This window comes from Rhinoraja longicauda, chromosome 17 (assembly GCF_053455715.1).
Source record: "Rhinoraja longicauda isolate Sanriku21f chromosome 17, sRhiLon1.1, whole genome shotgun sequence".
NCBI lineage: Eukaryota > Metazoa > Chordata > Chondrichthyes > Rajiformes > Arhynchobatidae > Rhinoraja > Rhinoraja longicauda.
The window spans coordinates 25,329,075-25,351,267 of NC_135969.1; positions in this window are offsets into that span (position 1 = coordinate 25,329,075).

The following is a 22,193-nucleotide window of genomic DNA, read 5'->3' on the forward strand; positions in this document are numbered from 1 at the left end:
ACCGGTGAATGGGGCGAGAGAGCGATGTGTGAAGGGGGAAGACGAGGGAACAGTAATTCCAGTCCTGTGTGACTGAGGGTTGAATGTGGAGTTGCTGAGTGTCCTCTCCTCCCTCCACCACCAACCATCACCATGCCTGGGAATCGCGCGTCTTTACGCAGTCTCGGGGTTTTGGTGACTGGACTTTACAGTGATGGACAGACACCGCGGAGCCTAAAAACCTGTAAATATCATCAAGAAGTCGCATAAAACGCATGTCGAAATTATTTTTCGACACGAAACCTCAAGTGTCACACTTGTGAACGTAATAGACGTTGACCGACTCCGTGCCCGCGTGGTAGGGAAGGGTCTTCTGCAGAGATCGCTGATCCGCCACGACCCTTCTACATTTAGAAAGCTCTCCTCTCTCCGCTTTTCCGACCCGTCTTTTCCTGTCTGTGGCAGTTTGTGACATTAATAATTAAAGAAGCCTGTGGTCCAGTGAAAAATAGGAAAGGACAGAATGTTTATCTCCTCCCCCTCTCTCAACCGGTTGAATGGCCATCCGTACTATCCTGAGGGGCTGAATGGCCAGTACTATTCCCATCCAACGGGCTAATGGCCATCTGTCCCTATCACAACGGGCTGAATGGCCATTTCCTGTCTATGCCAACGGGCTGAATGGCCCTCTCCTGTTCCTATCCAAACGGGTTGAAAGGTCCCCCTGCTCCTATCCAACGGGCTGAATGGCCACCACCTGCCCCTAGCACAACGGGCTGAATGACCCTCTCCTGCTGTTATCACAACGGGTTGAATGGCCATCTGTCTATCCCTTGGACCGGATGGCCTGCTAAAGTTCCTATACTTCGATCTCTTTTTACCCACTCGCTCCAAGTTCACGAAATGTTCCAATTGCAGTTGAAGACCTGTTTTGAAGGAGAATTGGGGTGAATCCATGTTGGATTGGACCCGATGGATTAAAGAAATGCCCGTGCAGTGGGCGTGGGGCTATGGAATTGAAGAATTATTTCAAAGTTCTTTATAATAAAATGAATGATGTAAACTCCCAAAACATAATGAGGCGATCTATTTCGAGCCCAGCAGACCCATTCCTAACAACAAACACTGGACAGTAAGTTGGTTGACAGAGAATGACAGAGGAAGATAGACACAAAATGCTGGAGTAACTCAACAGGTCAGGCAGCATCTTTGGAGAAAATGGACAGGTGATGTTTCGGGTCGGGACCCTTCTTCAGTCCGAAGAAGGGTCCTGATGTGAAACATCATCTATCCATTTTCTCCAGAGATGTTGCCTGACCTGCTGAGTTACTACAAGACTTTAGCTAATCCTTGATATAAACCAGCATCTGCAGTTCCTTTTTATTACATACTAAGGTTGGTACAATAGATTGAATGGCGATCTTATGATCCTTCTTCAGAGGTCTACCATCGGCTTCTCCACCCATGATCCCAGTGGACTAGGCTTCAGAGGGAAAGAAAAAGACAGGCTGGTTGAGAGGATTTGTAGTTGTCTCCCAGTTAACACCTCAATAGAGTTGCCATCTCAATCTCCACATGCCAGACCAACCACTTTTTTTCTTATCTCTTCACACCAAAGGCCTCAGCAGAAAGTGCTAAAGACATAACCTTCATACCATCCAAAAACACCAGATAGACAATACAATACAATATATCTTTATTGTCATTGTACCCAGGGGTACAACGAGATTGGGAATGCGCCTCCCATACGATGCAATAATTTAAGTAATTAACAGCAACCCAACGAAACGAAACAATTGTAACAGTTTTTAGACAGGGTAAAGTGCAAGTTGATCTATGCGTTGTGGCCATCCGGCTCAGCAGGACCGGTTCATAGCAGCTATGGCCCTGGGGATGAAGCTGTTGCTGAGTCTGGAGGTGCGGGCGTAGAAGGCCTTGTATCGTCTGCCCGAACAGACTTGCAGGGGTGTGAAGAGTCTTTGTGGATGCTGGTGGCTTTTCTGAGGCATCGTGTGTTGTAGATGCCCTCCAAGTCTGGTAGCTGTGTTCCGATGGCCCTCTGAGCTCTATGGACTACCCGCTGTAGAGCTTTCCTTTCTGCCTCCGTGCAGCTGAGGTACCACACAGGGATGCCATGCGTTAGGATGCTAGACCCAGCTAGAGTTAAATAAATTATATAAGAAAGTTAAATTAATAAACTAACCTTAACTCTCTCAGACCCCTCACTACCAAAGCTCACCAGTTCCTACCCGTGCACCCACTAAATGACCCCCAACTGCATCTCCCAGGACCATCTTGGTATGCAGACGACAGCTTTATACCTTTTAACCAGCCTACTGTTGATGTTAACAGTTCATCACGCAACTCTTGCCAAAGATAGGTGGGGAAGGGCTGTACTATCACAGGAATCAATCTGATGAAAATATAGATTAAAAATGAATAAAGCTGCATTATTGTAAAATATCCTACATTCAAAAGTGCTAGCCAAGTTATGAGGAAGTACTTTTTGACACAGAAAGATTTGATGGTGATTGAGTGACAGCCGCGCACACTGGGACATGCACAGCTAGGGGGTAAATAACACCAGTAGAAGTGTCACCTCTCCAACTAACACAACAGCAGAGCAGCAAGTTTCACCACTGTGATTCAGATGGCATCAGCTGGAGTGAATGGTACTCATGTCAGCTCCGATGACAAATATTGAAAGGACAGCTCAAAACCTTGGGTTTACCCAGAAGAAAATGATATCGTTAATGAAATGTATTAACGGTTACAGTCAGCTGGTAGTGTTCTATTTGAGGAGCATAATTTTATAGCTTGTCTAATTCAATGATTAAAACTGCTTATAGTTGCATCTAAATTTAATTGAAATGCAAAAATCTGCACATGCTCAAAAATCTGAAATGAAAACAGAAGCATTTGTGGAGAAATAGGATTGGCAATTCCAGTCATTGACCTTATCCTGATGAAAGAGACCTGAGATAAAATCTGTATATTAATTAGTTATGTACACTTTGACACTCCTGGATCCCTGGATTCCAGCCAAGATATCCCTATCCCACTGGGCTGATTAATACTGTTCAATGCCTGTTCATTAATATTTTCATCGATCCCATTCATGAACAATGCACACGGGCTGGAGGCGTTACTATGTTATTGGTGGCACAACTGGAGGTGGAGACCACAGGGAAGAGACCCACAGACCCCCAGGAAAGCTGCAGATCGGTTCTGTCAATAGGAAGCAGTGGCTTTGTTGGGGTGAGGTGAAGGGGTGCAGGGAAGGGGTAGGAGAAGGCAGGGTGGACTGGAGAAAGTGGGAAAATGGGCATGTGGAGGAAAGAGGAGAAAGGATGGGTAGAAGGTCTGGGCATGGAGAAATGCAGATGGGGGAGCAATGCAATATGGGGAAGGGAAGAGAAGATTGGAGTGGAAGGGAGGGGACCGGGATAAAGAATGGAAAGAAGGAGGGGGAGAGGCGAATGGCCAAACACTGGCAGATGGGATTAGTGTAGGTGGGGCATGTTTAACAGTTTTAAGTTTTCATTTCTGCTATCGCCTTGGCATCTTTTCTACTGCTTCATATACTATCTGTATCTGGCAGTTCTAGAATGTGGTCTAAGAAAGTAATGTACATATCTCAAATATCTGCTTTTCCAGCTTATGGGAGGAAACCCAAAGCTGTGTTTATGCTTCTGCCTCCACTTCACTATTGTTGAACATCCTCATCCACTCTTCCTATGCATTGCTGGTTGGTCTCCCTTGTTCTACCACCAATGGTCACCCAGAAGTCTGCTCCTACTTCATAATGCTTACTCCTTCATAACCACACACCACTCACCCTCTATTTGGCTTCCACTTTGAAATTCCTCCATTGCCTTAAGGTCATATTAATTGAGCCAGGTAGCATGGAAAGAACTTATCCATGCCTTATTTCTGTATGAACAACAAACAGACAAATTAGGTGCAGAAGAGGCTCCACAGCTTTCCAAGCTGTGCTGCTATTTTACACGATCATGTTTGATCTGCTCCAGCTTTACAACGCTCTGAGATCTCTTTATTCCTCAGTATTGATCATTCCCTAAGTTTAATTGATTCTTCAGTTGCCAAGGCTCTGAGCTCTGCCTTATTTTCCTCTTTGATGATACTCCTCAAAACCTACCTGTTCGTCTGGTTTTTGATTATCTGCCCCAAAGAAATTTGTTCCTACAACTCAAATTACTGCATGAACAATGCATTAGCAACATTGCCTAAAAGGGGCACAATATGACATGGAGGGCATGGAGAAATGCAGATAGAACTGTCTTCACTGTTTGTGGGTTATGTAACGTGAGGTACTGTCCTGGTTTGTGTCTTCATTGCTTCAACCAGTGGTGCAATGAGCTTCTCTTTATGCGCTGAGCACAATGGACAGTAAATTCAGCTTAGTAACTGTCCTTGCAGATTCCAATCAGCACAGGGTGCATTGAAACCATCCTATTAATGAAGGAGGAATGTTTGTTCTTTTCAAACTGATTGCCAGTGTAATAGGATCTCAGAGTACCTCAGAGAACCTCAGTTCATGAAAAATGGAACAGTTGATTAAAAAGAAATAATTTCCTACAGAATCTGAATTATTTAAATCCAATAAGCTTTGGTTCAGTTGGGCAAAGGGGTGTAACCGAAGAGGAAGGAATCTCATCCCTGGGCATAGACACCAGTTACTTTGATTATGGAAAGTGATACAAAATTAATGATAGCAAATTTACTTTACCATTGCTGCCCAATTTTGTTTTAATTGAAGTTTCTGTCTCTGCATTGCCTGATTTATGCTGTTGCACAAGCATATGTCCAAGATGTTGAGGTTTGTAGAAATACAAATGACAACACAAGTGATAATATGGTTAATCAGTTAAGGGCCTGTCCCACTTAGGCGATTTTAAGGCGATTGCCGGCAACTAGGCTGTCGCCGACAGTTCGCCGGGGTGTCGCGGGCATGATCGTGAGGAGTCTTCAAAGAATTGTAGTGGATCTCGGCGCGCCGCTGAGAAATCAACCGGTATGAAATTTCACCACAGAATATCCATGCTTTGGCCACTGTTTCTTACGTCAAAGCAGCAATATGAAAGAGGACTGGACCTTAAAAATCTTATTCAAGTTTATCATTATAACATCTTGTAAAGGAGATTTAGCCAACACCCCATTAAAGAAAATCCATCTAAAATGCTAACCTGCCCATTAAAGCTTTTTCCATATTAATAGCAACTCATTAATGCTTAGTTTAACTTCCATCAGAGCTGCCCCAGAAGCCATTACATCCTTGGCTCTGGGCAACGGTCAGGTGACTTGGAGAAATTGTTTCTATGCTTGGCCACTTGAGAAATGCCATTGGAAAAATATCTGCCCTTAAATTAGTCTGTAATCTGCTTGGCAATCTGAACATTCAAATAGGAAAACAGATTTTTTTACTAAGAGCATGAAACTAGTAAATGTTGATGTAGAAAGGATCGGTAATTTCTGGTGTATAGTGGATTGGTTGAAATTAGTTTATCTCCGAAGTCTATTTCTCCTGTCATTCACTAGAGTCAGTAAAGGAAGGAGCTAGTCATTGACTTCAGGAAGGGGGGGGGGGGGGGGGGGGGGGGTGGTGTACACATCCCAGACATCATAAATGTTGTTGAAGTGGAGATGGTCAGAACTTCAAGTACCTAGGCAATAAATATCACCTACAATTTGTCCTAATCCAACCACATTGAAGCCCCAGTCAAGGTAGTGCACCAATGCCACTACTTCCTCAGCAGACTCAGAGACTCAGGAAGTTTAGCATATCTCCAATTACCTTTACAAATCTCTAGAGATGCACCATAGAAAGCATCCCATCTGGATGCATCACAGCTTGGTTTGGCAATTGCTTTGCCCACGACCACGAGAAATTGAAGGAAGTTGTCAATGTAGCCTACTCTATCGTACAGACCAACCCACCTCCCTCCCCTCCCCTCCCCCCCATTGACTGTGGTACCTCAGCTGCACGGAGGCAGAAAGGAAAACTTTCAGCGGGTAGTCCATAGAGCTCAGAGGACCATCGGAACACAGCTACCAGCCTTGGAGGGCATCTACAACACACGATGCCTCAGAAAAGCCACCAGCATCCACAAAGACTCTTCACACCCCTGCAACAGTCTGTTCGAACTCCTTCCATCGGGAAGACGATACAAGGCCTTCTACGCCCGCACCTCCAGACTCAGGAACAGCTTCATCCCCAGGGCCATAGCTGCTATGAACCGGTCCTGCTGAGCCGGATGGTCACATCGCACAGTGATCCGGCACAGATCTACTTGCACTTTATTCTGTCTTAAAACTGCTGCAATTTGTTTCGTTGGGTTGTTGTTGTTTAAATTAATTAAATTATTGCATCGTATGGGAGGCGCATTCCCAATCTCGTTGTACCCCTGAACAATGACAATAAAGATATATTGTATTGTATTGTATTGTATTCATCTATACTTCACACTGCCTCAGGAAGCATCCAATATAATCAAGGACCACTCACATCCCGGTCATTCCTTCATCTCCCATTTGGCAGAAGATCCAAAAGCTTGAAAGCTCGTACCACCAGATTCAAGAGCAGCTGTTCCCCACTGTTATTAGATGCTCAAACGAACCTCTCATAATCCATGGTGCTTTCCTAATCTCCTAGTCTACTTCCTTACAATAACAACTTTTAAAAAATCTGCACTTTCTCTATACTGTAACACTATATCTGTTTCCTTTTCCTTTTGCACTACTTGTACTCATGTATGGTTTGATTACACTCATGCATGGTATGATTTATAACATGCAAAATAACATTTTTCACTGCACCTAAGTCCATGTGACCTTAACAAATCGACACCAATACCATATACATGGTTGGATGAATCAACTTTTGAGCACAGGGATTGGGGGTTACAGCGATTGGGCTTGATAGTCGTTACAGGGCAGGATCCGGCTTGCTTTTGTTGGGGGTTGAACAGGTCCCATGGGGTCTTTTAATCTAATGTAGCATCATGTTCTTAAGTAGCACGAGAGTTAGGTAACTGAATACAGAATCAATTTCATGGTGGAAGGTTGTTTTTCGGACCGGAGACCTGTGACTAGTGGGGTGCCTCAGGGATCGGTGCTGGGGCCATTGCTGTTTGTCATCTGTATCAATGATTTGGATGAAGATAAACAAGGCATGATCAGTAAATTTGCAGATTAGGCAAATACATTGTATCATAGACAGTGAAGATGATTATCGAGAATTACAATGGGATCTTGATCAGCTGAGCAAATGGGAAGAGGAATAGTTAGTGGAGTTTCATTCAGATAACTGTAAGGTGCTACATTTTGGGAAGTCAAAACAGGGCAGGGCTTTCACAGTGAACAATAGGGCACTGAGGGGTGTTGTAGAGCAGAGGGTCTGGGAGCATGTGCATATTTCCCAGAAAGTGGTGTCACTGTTAGATAGGGTGGTGCAGAATGCTTTTGAGACACTGGCCTCCATGACTCAAGGAACTGAGTGCAGAAGTTTGGATGTAATCTCACAGTTGTACAAGATGTTGGTGAGGCAAATTACAGTTGTACTGGATTGCTAAGGCTGAACTTGGAGCATTGTGTTCAGTTTTGGTCACCCTGCCACAGGAAAGATGCTGTTAAGCTGGAAAGGGTGCCGAGAAGATTTATGAGGATGTTGTCAGGATTCGAGTGCCAGAGTTACAGGGAGAGATTGGGCATGCTAGGACTTTATTTCTATGACAGTTCAGTACAGGAAAGGTCCCTTCAGCCCACAATGCCCACACTGAACATGATGCCAATTTAAGCTAATCTTCTCTGCCTGCACATGATCCATATCCCTAAATTCCCTGCATGTCCACATGCCTATCTAAAGGCTTCTTTAAATGCCATGATCTTATTTGTCCCCACTACTTCATCTGGCAGTGCATTCCAGACACCCACCACTCTCTCTATAAAAAACATGCCCTGCACATCACCTTTAAACTCCCCCCTCTCACCTTCTACGCCCTCTAATCTTTGGCGTTTCCACTCTGGCAAAATGTTCTGACTATTCTATCTATGTCTCTAACAATTTTATAGACTTCTATAAGATCTCCCTTCAGCCTCTGATGCTCCAGAAAAAAACAATCCAAGTTTGTTCAGCTGACACCCTCTAAACCAAGCAGTATTCTGGTAATCCTTTTCAGCACCCTCATGCCTCCACATCATTCCTGTACTGGGGGCGACCAGAACTGCACATAATACCCTAAGTGCAGCCTAACAAAAGTCCTATGAAGCTACAACATGCTGCCTGACACTTATACTCAATGCCCTGACCGATTAAGGCATGCATACCATATGTCTTCTTTAGCACTCTATCAACTTGTTCCAGGAAGCTGTGGATTTTGACTCCAAGATCCCTCTATATATCAATGCTGTCAAGGGTCTTGATGTTAAGTTTATACTTTCCCCTTGCTCAGACCTCCCAAAGTGCAACACCTCACACTTGCTTGGATTAAACTCCATCTGCCATTTCTCTACCCATTTCTGCAGCTGATCTATTTTCCACTGTATACTTTGAAAACCTTGCTCACTGACAGCAACTTCATTAATTATGGTGTTGTCTGCAAATTTTTCTAACCAATCCATCTGCATTTACCTCCAAATTGTTTATATATATCACGAACAATACAAAGGTCCCAGCTCAGATTTCTGCGGAACTCCACTGGTCACAGACCACCAGCCAAAATAATACAATGTATGCTTCAGGGAGTATTATCATATATCATATATATATACAGCCGGAAACAGGCCTTTTCAGCCCTCCAAGTCCATGCCGCCCAGTGATCCCCGTACTATCCTACACCCACTAGGGACAATTTTTACATTTACCCAGCCAATTAACCTACATACCTGTACGTCTTTGGAGTGTGGGAGGAAACCGAAGATCTCGGAGAAAACCCACGCAGGTCACGGGGAGAACGTACAAACTCCTTACAGTGCAGCACCCGTAGTCAGGATCGAACCTGAGTCTCCGGCGCTGCATTCGCTGTAAAGCAGCAACTCTACCGCTGCGCTACCGTGCCGCCACCACAGCCTTCTGTCTTCTATGAGTAAGCCAGTTCTAAATCCAAACAACTAAGTCATCATGAGGAGAACAGATAGGGTAAATGCACAGTGTACTCCCAGGAAATCAGAAACAATAGGCTATTGGTTTAATGTGAGAGGTGAAAGATTTAATATGAATCTGTGGAGCAACTTTTTCACAGAGGGTGGTGGGTATATGGAAGGAGCTCCCAGAGAAAGTAGTTGAGGCAAGTACAATAACAACAGTTAATAGACCTTTGGACAGGTACATGAATACGAAATGTTTGGAGGGATGTTGACCAAATGCAGATAAATTGGACTTGCTTAGGTGGGACATCTTGGTTAAAATGGATGAATTTGACCAAAGAGCCTGTTTCCATGCTGTATGAGTCGTGACTTTATGAGTCAGGTTGGGGTTGCGACAGTGAAGCTTAGACGATCTCCCCTAACCAGTCCATGCAGACCAACTGCAATGGATACGTGTGACACTGTGGTTTCAGGTATCCTGTATCCTTGTACTCTCTACCTACTTTTAAGTGCAGACATGATGAGGGAGAATTATTTGAACTGAAAATAATATTTTTAGCTTTACCATCATTTACTCCAGCAATTCGGTACCTCAGGTTATTGCTTCCTGCAGCATTCAAAATGTTGGATACATTTGATTTCCGGCACCTTGCTTTATGTGGAAATGGGCTGAAGGATGGAAGCCCCCTGAAGTTTAGTTTAGAGATATAGCATGGAAACAGGCCCTTCGGCCCACCGAGTCCATGCCGACCAGTGATCCCCATACAATAACATTATCCTACACACCAGGGGCAATTTACAATTTTCATGGGCAATTGATCTACAAATCTGTACGTCTTTGGATGAAACCGGAGCATCCAGAGAAAACCCATGCAGTCACGGGGAGAACATACAAACTCCATACAGACAGCATCCGTAGTCAGGATCAAACCCGGGTCTTTGGTACTGCAAGGCAGTAACTCTACCACTGTACCACTGTACCACTGTAGAGTGTACAGTGTATACACTGTGCCGCCCTGAGGGAAAATTTACACGTTCCCTCATAGATTGCGCAGGAATTCCAGAGAGCGTTACTGAACTAATGTTCATCTGACCTCACATACATAATGAAATGTGATCCTTCCTCCTTCATTGCTGCCCCTCACCTTAAACACAAAATGGGCGGCAGGTCCATAAATACTTCACTTCCCTTAATTATTACTTTCCTTTATAAGTAGATTCTTAAAAACACCAAACTGTTAGTCACACATTAAAAAGTCTCTCCCTGTTTCTGTCATTTCTACAAGGCACCTTTTTGAAGGAATAAAAGTATCAATTAGTGAGATTTATGGGACATGGACTCAGAGTTGATTTGCAATTTCACAGTGTGACTCACTCACCCTAGGATTCGGAGAGAAGAGCACAGTGGAGGTTATAATTCAGCTCATACTGTGACTCACTAAATTACCATTCAGTCGAGCATTTGCATCTGTCAAAACACACACCGACTGATTACTCTGCCTACAGATCAGTCTCATCTAAGGTGCCTCACCTGCTATGTTCAGCTATTCAGCTGCATACAAACTATTCATGGTGCCCATCCCATTCCTCCATTCTATTATACTAGGGTTGAACAGTGCATACAATTGCATATTTCTTGTTAATTTTTCCCAATAAAGAAATGCTGACCTCCACAATCAAAGCTCCAGATAACGCAGTGTCATCTGACCTGTTCTGAGATATAACATCAAAGGTACAACTTTAGCCTATGTAATGTTTTGTGAATTAATATCGTACCATTGCTGCTCTGATATTCTACACCACAGTTAAGATAGACAAGCATCTTGTGTGCCTTTTTCACCACCTTATCTACCTACGTTGCAATCTTCTGCCATCTTTGGTCTTGTACACCGAGATGATAGAATCATAGTCATTCAGCATAGAAGCAGGCTGTTTGGTCTATCACACCCAATCCAAGCATAAATGGATCCTATTTTGCAGCAGTTCCCCCCTAGCCCTCTATGCCGAGGGGATTCAGTGACTTTGCTGCAACAATTCCCTCAGGTTCCTCTGTTCCTCAATACTCTCTGAAGCATATTTTTAGCTTTACCATCATTTACTTCAGCAATTCGGCACCTCAGGTTATTGCTTCCTGGAGCATTCAAAATGTTGGATACATTCGATTTCCGGCACCTTGCTTTATGTGGAAATGGGCTGAAGGATGGAAGCCCCCTAAAGTTTAATTTAGAGATATAGCATGAAAACAGGCCCATTGGCCCACCGAGTCCACGCCGACCAGTGATCCCCATACAATAACATTATCCTACACACCAGGGGCAATATTATTGCCATGTTAGTCCTTCCAAAATTCACTGCCTCACACTTATCAAGGTTAAACTCTCTAAATTCTTAAATTCTGCTGCTGCTCTGCGCAGGATTCCAGGGCAGGGAGAATGGGAGTGGGATCCAAATGGATGGACGGGGGTCCTAGAGAATTAAGAGTAGGGCTCCAGGGTAGCAGGAATGGAAGTGGGGTCCCAACAGGAGGAGTGTGGTCCAGAAGACAGCAGAAGGCTGCAGGAATTGTCTCCTATCATTTGGTGCGAGCGGGAGGAATTGGACTGGGTGGGAAATTAAAGGGCATGGGCTGTGGTCAAGTGGTTTATTTAAAAATAAACCAAGAAAAGGAGAAGAGAGAGTGACTGAGTGAAATTGATCCTTGGTAATGTCCTTCTCCAGAGATGCTGCATTCTCCAGATATGCAGTCTGACCCATCGAGTTATTCCAGCACTTTGCGCCTTTCCTTGAAAGTTTCCTTGTGTGTTTCCTTGAAAGGCTATCTTGATGTAGGGGGTGTCAATGTCACTTTGTATATGGAATTCAACTCCTTTAATCCGTGTTTGCAACGAGAGAATAATGAGCCCTAAAGCCAATTAGTCCTGGCAAAATCCCAAATGAGCAACAGCATCAGTTATCAGGTTCCTGCTGGGCAAGTGCTCCTGGGCAGCAATGTTCCTGACAACTTTCCATGCTCTGCTGATGACTAGGAGACAATTCATCAGATTCAAGATTCAAGATTCAATTTAATTGTCACATGTACCAATTAAGGTACAGTGAAATTTGAGTTACCTTACAGCCATACTAAATAAAAAGCAACAAGACACACAGCCACATAAAATAAAATTTAACATAAACATCCACCACAGCGGATTCCACATTCCTCACTGTGATGGGGAGGTAATAAAGTTCAATCATCTTCCTCTTTGTTCACCTGCGGTCGGGGCTGTTGAACCATCCGCAGTCGCCGCTGCCGACGGTCCGATGTCCAAAGCCCTCACATCAGGATGATCGAAACTCCGGCGTCGGGATGGATTAAAACACTCTCCACGGCATTGGAGCTCCCGAGTCGGCCTCTTCTCACCAGAGACCACGGGCTTCACAGTATTAAAGTCCAGAGGCCCCGCGGTTGGAGCTCTCCACAGTCAATCCTCAGCAAAGGATCGCAGCTCCACGATGTTAAAGTTACGCCGCGCCGGCGGGTTGAAAGAGCAAGGCCGGTCTCCAGGAAAGGCCGCACCACTCCACGATGTTAGGCCGCAGAGGGGATGGAGATAAGTCACTGAGAAACATCGCATCTCCGTTGAGAAGTGATTGAAAAAAAGTTTCCGCCAATTCCCCCCCCCCCACATAAAACAAACCAAGAAACACTAAAACATACTTTAACACATACTTAAAATAATAAAAAAACAGTGGAAAGGACAGACAGACTGCTGGCGAGGCAGCCATTGTGGTGGCGCCACCCGATGGATTCACCCTGTTATTTGCACATATCTGGGCCTTGTGGAGTGAAAGCCAGTGCTTGAACTGCACTGGAACAGTTTGGCCAGAGGTGCATCTACTCCTGGACACAGGTCTCTAGATCCACAAGTGGGATGCTGTCTGGCTGATGACCATTGAACAGCCTTCTTGACATTGACACTCCTGATGAGGAGGAGAATATTTTTTATACTTAATTCTTCACTGTCTTTCAATATATTATGTGACAGGTCTGGAGAAATTTAATCTAATCTGCTGTTTATAGTATCGCTTAATGCTATCTACTGCGTGCTGCTTTTGCGACTTGGCATGCATGTAGTTATGCATTGCAGGCTCACTGAGTTGGAGTCTCAGTTTAAGGAATGTGCGTTCTAGGATTGGCACCAGTACTGGTACTAGATGGCAGCTGTGGCAGACGGAGGGAAACAATGGTGCCAGTGAGCGGGCTGAGGTCTTTCCTCCTGCGCTCTTAGAGGTGCTTTGGGTGTCTGTGGCTGGCTGTGGGTGGTGCCCTGGGGCATGGAGGCTGTTTTCATTTTAGTTTTAGAAATACAGTGGGGAAACAGGCCCTTCGGCCCACCGGGTCCGTGCCAACTAGCGATCCCCGCACATTAACACTATCCTACACCCACTAGGGACAATTTTTACATTTACCAAGCCAATTAACCTACAAACCTGTACGTCTTTGGCATTTGGGAGGAAACCGAAGATCTTGCAGGAAACCCATGCTGGTCATGGGGAGACCGTACAAACTCCGTACAGACAGCACCCGTAGTCGGGATCAAACCTGGTTGTCCGGTGTTGCATTCGCTGTAAGGCTGCAACTCTACCGCTGTGCCACCGTTGCTGTGTTCAAAAATCTATTTGGCTCCTAAAATATGATCGAGAAAGGCTTAGAGTCAAAGAGTCATGGAGTTGTTCAGCATAGAAACTGACTCATTGGCCCATCACATCTACGTCGACTATTATGTCTATCTATTCTAATCTCATGGCTGCATTCATTCCATATTCCTCTCTGCCCTACTCCTTCAAGTACATGTCCAGGTTACTACTGTTCCTGCCACCACCATCTGCTCTGGAAGATCATTCCAGACACCAACTGCTTTGTGCGAGAAATTTACCCCTCAGATCCCTTTACAACCTCCTTCTGCTCACCTTAAAATTTTGTTTAGTTTAGTTTAGAGGTACAGCATGGAAACAGGCCCTTTGGTCCACCGAGTCCATGCCTACACACTAGCGACAATTTACAATAGTTACCAAAGCCAATTAACCTGCAAACCTGTACATCTCTGGAGTGTGGGAGAAAACCGGAGCACCCGCGGTAAACCCACGCAGTCACGGGGAGAACGGACATACTGCAACAGGCAGGACCCATTGTCAGGATAGAACCCGGTTCTCTGGCGCTGTAAGGCAGCAATTCTACCACTACGCCACTATGCCCTCTAGTTTTAGACACCTTACAATGATTAAATGACTCCATCTATCTACCCTATCTCTGCTTCCCATAATTTGACATATCTCTATCGTGTCACCTCTCAGCATTCTTCACTACTGGGAAAACATTTTATAACTCAAGCCCTCCAATTCAAGCAACATCCTTGTGATTTTTTTTCTGTGATCCTTCTAGCTTAATGACATATTTCACGGGTAGTAAACTCCACACAATTCAAATGCGCCCTCACTCCCATGCATTATAGCAAGCATCAAGAAAAACTAATAGGGCAGCTGCCATGGTGAATATGTTGTAATTTTATTCCTCTCTTTACAATCAAAATTTTACTCAGAATTGTTCTGCTCTTGTCTCAATGATGAGACAGAATGGATAGTTAACTAGTGTTAAAAATATCATCACGGAGTCTCAGCAATATCTGTTTGATTAGATTTACTTGAAGCGTTACGTTCTTTAGTCTAAAACAAATGAAGTGTGTCACTTCTTCCATCAATCATCTTGGACTGTAAAGAGTTGTCGGATAGTAAGTGGAAATTTTAGTCACTATTTCATCTGACGAATAAATCAAAGGCCATCCATCAAACAAAACAAAATGTGGGCTTTCTGCTAACTTTGGTTAATTAACAAATATAACAATGTAATGAGGTCTTCACACTTAGTGAGTTGTTGGGTTGTTGTCCTAACATCAGCTCTGCGGTTGTAAACTGGCAACTCTCTTATATTTCGCTTGATAGCAGATATCCTTCAAAACCCTTCTCCACCGAACTAAAGATACTGGAATCCACCAGAATCGTTCACAGACATAAAGTCACATAATATGGTAAAAGATATTTTGGCCCATTAAGTCCACACCGATCATTAAGCATCCATTTACATTTACCGTGCACTGATTCCATTTTGTTCTCTCCACATTCTCATCAACACATCCCTGAGATGTAGGAAAGGAACAATCGTGGGCTGGATGTATAGCAGTCCACTCAGTCTAGTGGCAAGGCAGGCTGAGGACCATAATGGCTCAGATGGGTATGGTGGGAACCATTGAGGGAGGGTCGGTCAGAGGGGAAGACTTTTCTATTGTAAGAGAGTCAGCAGGGAAAAGGAAAACTCCAGTGTTGACAGGGAGTGTTCGGCAGAGTACGATGTGGGCCAGAGTGAGCAAAAGGCAAGAAAATGGGAAGCATTAAGAGAAACCTAACCCTAAAGAATTAAGATGCTCGCATCTGCGCATGGCTGGAATGAACGAATGAATAAATGAATACTTTATTGTCACATATGACAAGTCACAGTGAAACTCTTTGCTTGCATACCCAAGTTATGCAATAGTCGCCACATAAAGGGCACTGATAAAGTTACAATGTCCGCACCAGGTCCCCCTTTGTTCCCCCCCCCCCCTTACGGCGGTCCCCCCACGCCGGATCCTCCATTGTTATTCCCCTTCCCTTATGACAATCTCCCCGTGCCGGGTCTTCCATTGTTCCTTCCCCTGGCGACGGTGTCCCCACTCCCATGTGGTCCATCGCCGTCCGTCAGTCGGCCTCTCCTATACAGTCGCCACACCGACCTCTCCACTATTGCTGCCGAGTCCTTTCCGGATGCCTCCGTGGCGCCAATCCCGGCCCCGGCCCCAGCCGCGGGCTCCACCGACCCAGGGGCCGGCTGCGGGCTCCGTCGACCCAGACACCATTGGTCGTGAGCTCTGTCGATTAGCGGGACTGAACCGCGAGGCTCCACCAACCCGCGGGGCTCCACTGACCCAGTGGGGCTCCGGCCTCGGCTTCTCGGCGACCTTCCGGGAGGCAGCTGCCTTCTGGGAGGCGTCTGCCCCTTCCAAGAGTAGCACCAAGCCTTTGTTGATTCACTCACTAAAACCTACTAGAGAATGGGCCTTACACTGAACATTCACAGGACAAAGTTCCCCAACCAACCTGATTCCCATCACACTGCCCTTTGAAAATAAAAAATTGTGGGAAGCTTGGAAATACGATCCTTTCTGGGGATTCACCTCAAAGTGAAGGCAGATGTGAGTGATGAAGTTCACCATGTCTTCATTTTGCCAGAATAGCCTTTGGTCCATTAGGAAGCAAGCAGCAGTGATCCCTGTCATTCCTATATTTCTGGGCCCTGGACCACCTAGGCAGGCACCTCAGAGTACTGGAAAATTAACATCAATGAGCTTTTGAAGGTAGTGGGCGTGTACTCGCTGAAGTTTGGAAGGATGAGGGGAAACCTCATTGAAACCTACCGAATAGTGAAAGGCCTGGATAGAGTGAATGTGGAGAGGATGTTTCTCGTAGTGGAAGAGTCTAGGATCAGAGGCCATAGCCTCAGATTAAAAGGATGCACTTTGAGAAAGGAGATGAGAAGGAAGGTCTTTAGTCAGAGGGTGGTGAATCTATGGAATTCATTGCCACAGACGGCTGTGAAGGCCAAATTAATGGATATATTTAAGATAGAGATTGAGAGATTTTTGAATAGTAAGGGTGCCAGGGGTTATGAGTCGAAGGCAGGAGAATGGGGTTGAGAGGAAAAGATAGATCAGCCATGATTGAATGGCAGAATAGGCTTGATTGGCTAAATGGCCAAATTCTGCTTTTGGAACTTATGAAATGAACCAATGCTGTCGCTATAAAATCCACTAAATTCACTGGAAGAGTAAGCAAAGCAATGTTGGCTTCATCTCCCAAGCCAACCTCTCCACATCAAGGCCTTGGATACACTGAGTTGACAATGCTGAGCAGGGCACGTTCTTCACATGCCCAACACTAGAGTCCAAGACTGACACTCTGAATCAGTCATAGGAAGGGATGACAAGGAGGACAGAAATGTTACTTGTAACATTTCCTCTGGCTCTGGTAACGTCTCACAAAGGACCATGCATGCGATGAAAACCTTGAGTCCATGCACTGTGAGCACACAAACGTCTTGTCCACCCAGCTGCCTCAGGTCTCTGCAGGAGAATTTGTAAGAACCATATTGCTCTCAGCAGTCACCTCAGGACCAACAAAACAGGATTGAAAACAGATTGTCCTCGATCCCGAGGGACCGCCTGAAAAGAAGGAGATAATGAAAGCAATTTCTCATTACAGGCTGTGAGATTTGTCACAGGTGCTCCATATTGGTAAAACCATTCATTAGATTTATCAGTATCAGGGGCAGGTATTGGATTGTTCAATCTCGTTCAATTGTATTTTTGTCATATGAAACAAAATTGAGTGGATTTATACTTATTTGATTTTAAATTGCTATGACTAATTAGTGGTTTGTATATTTATTATTGTAGTTAAGTAGATATGGACAAAATAATTTTGCATATATAAATAGTTATTGTTATGGATTTGTTACTTATTCAAGGAAAAATTGTGAAAAATTCAGAGTTAAAGGTTTGCTGGTGCAGTGTACTGTAAGAAAGTAGCTGACATAATCTGTACAAATTGTTTTTTTAATAAGTAATAATAATTATATGATTGTAGTGATACAAAGTGTGAGTTGCCTTCCACGTTATACAGATGTGCTGTGGAAAGCCTTTTATCGGGATACATCACAGCATGGTTTGGGAACAGCTTCATCCAAGACCGCAAGAAATTGCAGAGAATTGTGGACGCAGCCCAGACCATCACGCAAGCCAACCTCCCTTCCATTGATTCCATCTGCATGTCACACTGGCTCGGCAAGGCCACCAACATAATCAAAGACAAGTCTCATCCCAGTCACTCCCTCTTCTCCCCTCTTCCATCAGGCAAAAGGTACAGAAGTGTGAAAACGCACACCTCCAGATTCAGGGACAGTTTCCTCCCAGCTGTTATGAGGCAACTGACCCATCCCATCACCAACTAGAGAGCAGCCTGAGCTACCATCTACCTCATTGAAGACCCTCGGACTTTACTGGACTTTATCTTGCAGTAAACATTATCCCCTTTATCCTGTATCTGTACACAGTGGACAGCTTAATTGTAATCATATATTGTCTTACCTCTGACTGGATAGCACGCAACAAAAAGATTTTCACTATACCTCGGTACATGTGACGATAAACTAAACTAAACTAAATTGTATGTATTGACTGTGTCTTCTATGTTATTATGCGCTGTGTCTTTTGACACACTCAGCTAATGACTCTTCTTCAGTTTGGAAAGGTTGCAAGAAATCACCAGGTACAAGAGGAAAACCCCACGCTCCTTGGACAATCGTAAGCTGACCAACGACCTGAACGAGTTTTACTGCAGGTTCGAGAAATAGAAACATAACCCTGTTTGGCTAGAAGTTCTATCCGAGTTACTTGCCTCACTGACCAGCAGTGAACTCGAAAGAACCTGCAAAGCCTTGGCCTCCATATTCCTCCCAACAAAGTGCATAAGCTTACATTGATCGATACCGATGTTCAATTCCCAATTATTGATCTTATTGAAGTTGTTTAGTATTTTTCACAAAGTGCCTTGGTGGTTACTAGCTCCACTTTGGATCCAGTTGAAAATCGACTTATTTGGGAAGCGTTTGGTCAAACCTCCTGAATTCTCCCTTTTTAGCTCTTTGCAGGCAGTCGTCTTGTTTCATGTTCAGTTCAACCAGTCCTGCAAACACTGTCACAGACCCACATTGGTATAGATTCACTGTCACTCATTCAGTTCAACCCAGTACCTTCATTCTGTTCCACATTCACTTCACCCAGTGCAGTCACATAATCCCACACTTAGGCAAGCCTGTATAGTCACAGCGTGGCACAATCTGTTCAACCTGCACAGTCATATTGACCATAAGGAGTGTGACGATTAGCAGCATAAATAGGCCACTCGGCCCCTCGAGCAAGCTCTGTCCACAAGAATTCCAAAGCTTCAAAATATTCTGAGAGAATAAAAAAACACCGTCTCACGCTGTCCTACTTTCAGTTCAGACTGTATGGTTACACTTTAATATCATTCAGCCTATACAGTCACTTTATCCAAACTTCAGTGCAACATTCAATGTTACTCAAAGGTAGACACAAAATGCTGGAGTAACTCAGCGGGTCAGGCAGCATCTCTGGAGAGAAGGAATGGGTGACCTTTCGGGTCGAGACCCTTCTTCAGCATCTGCAGTTTTCTTTCCTATTCACTGTTACTCAGTCAATTCAAGTCAAGTCGAGTTTATTGTGAAATGCACAAGGTATAGTTAGAATGATAAAGTATAAGTATAATGAAAATCTTGCTTGCTACAGCAGCACGAGCACATAGACGGACAACACACATACATCAATTATACAGACATTCTACAATAGTGAAAAGAAAAACTGTGCAAAAATAAGACATTGAATAATTACATTATTAGAAAATGTCCACAGTAGTACAAGGTGTTCTGTCGTTGAGGTAGGATTACGTCTGTGCAGATCAGTTTAAGAACCTGATGGTTGTAGGAAAGTAGCTGTTCCTGAACCTGGTGATTCAGTCTTCTGTACCGACTGTCCAACAGTGGCAGTGAGGAAGAGATCACGGCCCAGGTGATGGGGATCCTTGATGATAGTTGCTGTCTTCTTGAGGCAGCGCCTGATTTAGATACATTTGATGGTGGGAAGGGATGTGCCTGTGATGAACAAGGCTGAAGCCACCACTCTCTGCAACCTGTACAGTCACCATATGCCACATTCAGTTCAATCCATACAGACACACTGAACACATTTTTGATCAGTCTGTGTACAAGCAGAATATTACACATTCATTTTACAGACACTAATTTCTTTAATTTTGATCAGACTATATACTCGCAGCCCCTCTATTCCATCCAACCTGAAGGGCACTTTTTTACATCACCAATTTTCCATGGCATCAGCTTGACCATTAATATTGTATAATCATTGTTAATCGCTTTATGTTTCTTGATGACCTCCTCTGCTATATGTTCCCCAAATGCCCACTTTTGAATGTACTTTTTTGTGTTCTATGCCTCCCACCCCTGCATCATGTTAAAGCGCTATCGATTTTCAAAGTCACTTGAATTGTCAGAACTCTTACCACAGCCCAATTTAACTGGATCCCATTCCAGCACAAACACAACAGACCAAATGGCCTCCTTCTGCACTATAAATGTTTTACGAATTCCAAGATTTTCAGTTTATATTTCAGGCTCTGCCTTACATATAATTTACTCTCTACCAACCGCGGTGCTGGTCTTTGTTTAGTTGAGTTATGGTGTTGATTATTAATAGGAGGTTTCCAGCCCGTAGCTATTTGATGTGACTGCACGGAGGCGTTATTCTACCCTGTGCAATTTGAAAAGCACCTGCGGAGTTGCTGATGAAAGTTTCATTTATAACCCGGCAGCCTGTTCGAGGTCTCTCAATGCTAAACAACTGAGCTGGATTTAGTTCTTGGTACTGATCACAAATCAAATATAGGGCAGTATCTTGACGTTCATCCCTAACCAGCGATTTTGAATGTAGAGTGCAGCTTCAGTTGTGTTCTGCCCCCGGAAACCATTCCCATGATGTTGATAACTGAAAATGACTATTTAGCACATCGTCCCTTGGGGACGTTGGTGAGGAGACTGACTGTGGTGCAAAATCTTGGGATGAGATCTGAAGTGAGTAGTCTGTTTGTAAAGGGCACAAGATCACTTACATCCCCCTGAGAACAATGAGTTAAGTCCAGGTTTAAAATCTAATTTTGATTTAATATTCTTGAATTATGGAATTGTGGAATTGTAAAGAGCAGTTTCAAATGGGTTTCAAATGTTGAAATGAGCACTTCAAATGGGCTCAGTCACCCATCCTAAGTTTCGCCCATTCTGTGCCACAATCATCCTCCATCATCCATTTGTCTCTCCTTTCGTTCCCAGTTATCCGGTTTTCCCACAGGCGTGTGTTTTACCCTTGCGGCTATCCACAGGGAACAAAATCCTGCAGATGTTGCAAACCTGAAATATGGAATATATACAACAGGAACAGGCCCTTAGGCCCACCATGTCAGTGTTCACCATGCAACCAATCTGAGTAACGTCTGCCTGTATGTGACCCACATCCCTCTATTCCCCACCCATTCATGCATCTGCCCAAATGCTTCTTAAATGTTGCTATTATATCTACTTCTACCACCTCCCCTGGCAGCGTGTTCCCTCTACTCACCGCGTTAAAAACCTCACCTCATATATCTCCTTTAAGTTTCCTATCTCTCACGCAAAAGCTGTGTCTTCCAGTATTTGACATTTCTACTCTGGGATAAAGGACTTTTGTAAATAAAAACAAAAATGCTGGAAATACTCAGGTAACATTTGCAGAGAAAGAAACAGATTATCCATAGGAGCTGAACACTAAACATTTTTTTCCCAATATTTATACCTCCTTCGGAGAGCTGTGATTTACAAGCCCTCACCCCTCTTTCCCGTCCAGCACCTTGCGTCACCCATATTCAGTTTCCCCGGACTTCATTGTGGCACAGACGTTCTCTTCAGGCTCTTCCAATCCCCCCTGCCCCACCATTACCTTCTTATATCTCAAAATGTATTTGATTTCTTACTTTTCTAAGTTCTAATGAAAGGTCATTTACTGGACACATCACTTCCGCTTCTTTCCCACAGATGCTGTCTGACCTGCTGAGTATTTCTAACATATTCTGGTTTTATTTCACCTACCCACGGCCTTTCTGCCTTTTCCTCTGCTCCTTTTATAGAGATTTTAGTCTTACCTATTTCCAGCAGCAACTGTGGATTCTGCTTTGCCCACCCCTACAATGTTTCAATGACCTCCCCGCCTTGGGTTCTTCTGTGGGTCTGAGGTCTTCAGTGCCTGGTTACTGACTCATTGCCCTGGACTCCTCCCTTGTCAGAGTGATGCCACACACAAACTGGAGGAACAACACCTCATTTTCCACTCCAGTAGCTTACAGCCCAACTGTATGAG